Consider the following 6,631-nt stretch of genomic DNA (forward strand, 5'->3'; position numbering starts at 1 on the left):
GAATGAATACAAAAACAAAACCCATATATATGCTGTCTAAAAGAGACCCACTTCAGGCCTAGGGACACATACAGACTGTAAGCGAGGGGATGGAAAAAGATATTCCATGAAAATGGAAATCAAAAGAAACTGGAGTAGCAACTGTCATATCAGACAAAATAGACTTTAAAATAAAGACTATTACAAGAGACAAAGAAGGACACTACATAATGATCAAGGGATCTATCCAAGAAGAAGATATAACAATTGTAAATATTTATGCACCCAACATAGGAGCACCTCAATACATAAGGAAAATGCTAACAGCCATAAAAGGGGAAATCGACAGTAACACAATCATAGTAGGGGACATTAAAACCCCACTTTCACCAGTGGACAGATCAACCAAAAGGAAAATACATAAAGAAACACAAGCTTTAAATGACACATTAAAGAAGCTGGACTTAATTGATATTTATAGGACATTCCATCCAAAAACAACAGAATACACTTTCTTCTCAAGTGTTCACGGAACATTCTCCATGATAGATCATATATTGGGTGAAAAATCAAGCCGTGGTAAATTCAAGAAAATTGATATTGTACCAAGTATCTTTTCCGACCATAATGCTATGAGACTAGATATCAATTACAGGAGAAAACTGTAAAAAATACAAACACATGGAGGCTAAACAATATGCTACTAAGTAACCAAGAGATCACTGAAGAAATCAGAAAAGAAATCAGAAAATACCTAGAAACAAATGACAATGAAAACACAATGACCCAAAACCTATGGGATGCAGCAGAAGCAGTTCTAAGAGGGAAGTTTATAGTAATACAATCCTACCTCAAGAAACACGAAACATCTCAAATAAACAACCTAACCTTACACCTAAAGCAATTAGAAAAAGAAGAACAAAAAACCCCCCAAAGTTAGCAGAAGGAAAGAAATCATAAAGATCAGATCAGAAATAAATGAAAAAAAAGTGAAGGAAACGATAGCAAAGATCATTAAAACTAAAAGCTGGTTCTTTGAGAAGATAAACTAAATTGATAAACCATTAGCTAGACTCTTCAAGAAAAAAAGGGAGAAGACTCAAATCAACCGAATTAGAAATGAAAAAGGAGAAGTAACAACTGACACAGCAGAAATACAAATGATCATGAGAGATTACTACAAGCAACTATATGCCCATAAAATGGACCAGCTGGAAGAAATGGACAAACTCTTAGAAAAGCACAACCTTCCAAGATTGAACCAGGAGAAATAGAAAATATAAACAGACCAATCACAAGCACTGAAATTGAAACTGTGATTAAAAATCTTCCAACAAACAAAGGCCAAGACCAGAACGTTTCACAGGTGAATTCTATCAAACATTTAGAGAAGAGCTAACACGTATCCTTCTCAAACTCTTCCAAAATATAGCAGAGGGAGCAACACTCCCAAACTCATTCTATGAGACCACCATCACCCTGATACCAAAATCAGACAAAGATGACCCAAGAAAAGAAAACTAGAGCCCAATATCACTGATGAACATAAATGCAAGAAATCCTCAAGAAAATACTAGCAAACAGAATCCAACAGCACATTAAACGGATCATACACCATGATCAAGTGGGGTTTATCCCAGAAATGCAAGGATTCTTCAATACACGCAAATGAATCTATGTGATAAACCATATTAACTAATTGCAGGAGAAAAAGCATATGATCATCTCAATAGATGCTGAAAAAGCGTTCAAAAAAATTCAACACCCATTTATGATAACAAACCCTCCAGAAAGTAGGCATAGAGGGAACTTACCTCAACATAATAAAGACCATATATGACAAAGCCACAGCCAACATTGTTCTCAATGGTGAAATCTGAAACCATTTCTACTAAGATCAGGAACATGACAAGGTTGCCCACTCTAACCACTATTATTCAACATAGTTTTGGAAGTTCTAGCCACAGCAATCAGAGAACAAAAAGAAATAAAAGGAATACAAATCAGAAAAAAAGTAAAGCTGTCAATGTTTGCAGATGACATGATACTATACATAGAGAATCCTAATGATGCTACAAGAAAACTACTAGAGCTAATCAATGAATATGGTAAAGTAGCAGGATACAAAATTAATGCACAGAAATCTCTTGCATTCCTATACCCTAATGAGGAAAAATCTGAAAGGGAAATTAAGGAAACACTCCCATTTACCACTGCAACACAAAGAATAAAATATCTAGGAATAAATCTACCTAAGGAGACAAAAGACCTGTAAGCAGAAAAGTATAAGACACTGATGAAAGAAATTAAAGATGATACAAACAGATGGAGAGATATACCATGTTCTTGGATTGGAAGAATCAACATGGTGAAAATGACTTTACTACCCAAAGCAATCTACAGATTCAATGCAATCTCTATCAAACTACCAATGACATTCTTCACAGAACTAGAACAAAAAATTTCACAATTTGTATGGATATACAGAAGATCCCGAATAGCCAAAGTAATCTTGAGAAAGAAAAACGGAGCTGGAGGAATCAGGCTCCCAGACTTCAGACTATACCACAAAGCTACAGTAATCAAAACAGTATGGTACTTGCACAAAAACAGAAATATAGATCAATGGAATAGAATAGAAAGCCCAGAGGTAAACCCACGCACATATGGTCACCTTATCTTTGATAAAGGAGGCAAGAACACACAATGGAGAAAAGACTGCCTCTTCAGCAAGCGTTGCTGGGAAAACAGGACAGCTACATGTAAAAGAATGAAATTAGAACACTACCAAACACCATATACAAAAATAAACTCAAAATGGATTAAAGACCTAAATGTAAGGCCAGACACTATAAAACTCTTAGAGGAAAACATAGGCGGAACACCCTATGACATAAATCACAGCAAAATCCTTTTTCACCCACCTCCAAGAGAAATGGAAATAAAAACAAAAATTAAAAAATGGGACCTAAATAAACTTAAAAGCTTTGGCACAGCAAAGGAAACCATAAACAAAACGAAAAGACAACCCTCAGAATGGGAGAAAATATTTGCAAATGAAGCAACTGACAAAGGATTAATCTACAAAATATACAAGCAGCTCATGCAGCTCAATATCAAAAAAACAAACAACCCAATCCATAAATGGGCAGAAGACCTAAATAGACATTTCTCCAAAGATGTACAGATTTTTTGTTAACAAACACACGAAAGGATGCTCAACATCACTATTCATTAGAGAAATGCAAATCTAAACTACAGTGAGGTATCACCTCACACCAGTCAGAATGGCCATCATCAAAAAATCTACAAACAATAAATGCTGGAGAGGGTGTGGAGAAAAGGGAACCTTCTTGCAGTTTTGGTGGAATGTAAATTGATACAGCCACTATGGAGAACAGCACGGAAGTTCCTTAAAATCTAAAAATAGAACTACCATATGACTCAGCAATCCCACTACTGGGCATATACCCTGAGGAAACCATAATTCAAAAAGAGTCATGTACCACAATGTTCACTGCAGCACTATTTACAATAGCCAGGACATGGAAGTAACCTAAATGTCCATCGACAGATGAATGGATAAAGAAGATGTAGCACATATATACAATGGAATATTACTCAGCCATAAAGGGAAACGAAATTGAGTTATTTGTAGTGACTTGGATGGACCTAGAGTCTGTCATACAGGGTGAACTAAGTCAGAAAGAGAAAAAGAAATACAGTATGCTAACACATATATATGGAATCTAAAAAAAAAAAAAAAAAGGTTCTGAAGAACCTAAAGGCAGGACAGGAATAAAGACGCAGACATAGAGAATGGACTTGAGGATACGGGGTCGGGGGGGGGGAAGGGTAAGCTAGGACGAAGTGAGAGAGTGGCATTGACATATATACACTATCAAATGTAAAATAGGTAGCTAGTGGGAAATAGCCTCATAGCACAGGGAGATCAGCTTGGTGCTTTGTGACCACCTAGAGGGGTGGGATAGGGAGTGTGGGAGGGAGACAAAAGAGGGAGGGGATATGGTGATATATGTATACATATAGCTGATTCACTTTGTTATACAGCAGAAACTAACACAACATTGTAAATCAATTTTACTTCAATAAAGATGTTAAAAAAAATTAATGCATAGAAACGTCTTGCATTCCTATACACTAACAATGACAGATTGGAAAGAGAAATTTAGGAAATGATCCCATTCACCGTTGCAACAAAAAGAATAAAATACCTAGGAATAAACCTACCTAAGGAGGTAAAAGACCTGTATTCAGAAAACTATAAGACACTGATGAAAAAATCAAAGATGACATAAACAGGTGGAGAGATATACCATGTTCGTGGATTGGAACAATCAATATTGTGAAAATGTCTACACTACCCAAAGCAATCTACAGATTCAATGCAATCCTTATCAAATTACCCATGGCATGTTTTACAGAACTAGAACAAAAAATATTAAAATCTGTTTGGAGGCCCAAAAGACCCCGAATATCCAAAGCAATCCTGAGGGAAAAAACAGAGCTGAAGGAATCAGACTCCCTGACTTCAGACTATACTACAAAGCTACAGTAATCAAGACAATATGGTACTGGCACAAAAACAGAAATATAGAGAAATGGAACAGGCTAGAAAGCCCAGAGATAAACCCAAGCTCCTATGGTCAACTAATCTGTGACAAAGGAGGCAAGGATATACTACAGAGAAAAGACAGTCTCTTCAATAAGTGGTGCTGGGAATACTGGGCAGCTCCATGTAAAAGAATGAAATTAGAACACTCCCTAACATCATACACAAAAATAAATTCAAAATGGATTAAATACCTAAATATCAGAGCGGACACTATAAAACTCTTAGAGGAAAACATAGGAAGAACGCTCTGACATAAATCACAGCAAGATTTTTTTTGACCTACCTCCTACAGTAATGGAAATAAAAACAAAAATAAAGAAATGAGACCTAAGGAAACTTAAAAGCTTTTGTACAGCAAAGGAAACTATAAACAAGACAAAAATAGAACCTTCAATGGAAGAAAATATTTGCAAATGAATCAACGGACAAAGGATTAATCTCCAACGTATATAAACAGGTCATGCAGCTCAATATTAAAAAAAAAACAACCCAATCATAAAATGGGCAGAAGACCAAAATAGACACTTCTGCAAAGAACACATACAGATGGCCAAGAGGCATATGAAAAACTGCTCAACATCACTAATTATTAGAGAAATGCAAATCAAAACTACAATGAGGTATCACCTCACACTGGTTAGAATGGGTAGCATCAGAAAATCTACAAACAACAAATGCTGGAGAGGGTGTGGAGAAAAGGGAACCCTCTTGCACTGTTGGTGGGAATGTAAATTGATACAGCCACTATGGAGAACAGTATGGAGGTTCTTTAAAAAACTAAAAATGGAATTACCATATGACCCAGCAATACCACTACTCAGCTTATACCCAGAGGAAAACATAATTCAAAAAGACACATGCACCCCAATGTTCACTGCAGCACTATTTACCATAGCCAGGTCATGGAGGCCACATAAATGCCTATTGACAGACGAATGCACAAAGAAGATGTGGTACATATATACAATGGAATATTACTCAGCCATAAAAAGGAACGAAATTGGGTCATTTGTAGAGACGTGGTTGGACCTAGAGACTGTAATGCAAAGTGAAGTCAGAAAGAGAAAAACAAATATCGTATATTAACGCATATATGTGGAATCTAGACAAATGGTACAGATGCACCTGTTTGTAAGGCAAAAATAGAGATACAGATGTAGGGAACAAACGTATGGACACCAAGAGGGGAAAGCAGGGTGGAAGGTGATGGTAGGATGAATTGGGAGCTTGGGATTGACATATATACCCTAATACGTATAAAATAGATAACTAATAAGAACCTGCGGTATAAAAAATAAATTAATTAAATTTAAAAAACCCATCCAATCTGGATTGATATAAAAAAAACTTTCTAGTTATAACAGAAATGAGTCTTGAGGATGTAATGTACAGCATTGTGACTATAGTCAGTAATGCTGTATTGCATATTTGAATGTTGCTAGGAGAATAGACCTTAAAAGTTCTCATCAAAAGATAAAAAAAATCTGTAACTATGTCTGGTGATAGATGTTAAGTGGACTTATTGTAGTGGTCATTTTGCAATATGTACAAATATTGGATCATTATATTGTACATCTGAAACTAATATAATGTTGTATGTCAACTATACCTCAATTTAAAAAAATAAAACGTCGTTAAACCAAGTGGAGGAATGACCATGGCACATTGTATAACAGTCTATCTGTAGTAAAGGACTCAGGTCCTCTTGTCACAAAGGAAACAGAATTAAAATGATGTAGATCCATCTCTAGAAATGCTTCCTAAGAATTCTTTTTTTCCAAAAAAATGCTTACTGACCACCATTTGTATGTGTTCCACTGTGCTTGCCACTTTTCTTATATTATCGCATGAAATTTTCACAACTGTGACACAATAACTTTGGGGGAGTCAGGTCACTCCCTCCATAAGAGAAATCTTTTTAGACATCACAGTATTTTGGCTTATTTATTGATTTAATTATAGAATCATCTCACCTTTTCTAAGATGCAAAATAAACATAGGATCAGCATAGAATTT

This window comes from Eubalaena glacialis, chromosome 1 (genome assembly GCF_028564815.1).
Source record: "Eubalaena glacialis isolate mEubGla1 chromosome 1, mEubGla1.1.hap2.+ XY, whole genome shotgun sequence".
Taxonomy (NCBI): Eukaryota; Metazoa; Chordata; class Mammalia; order Artiodactyla; family Balaenidae; genus Eubalaena; species Eubalaena glacialis.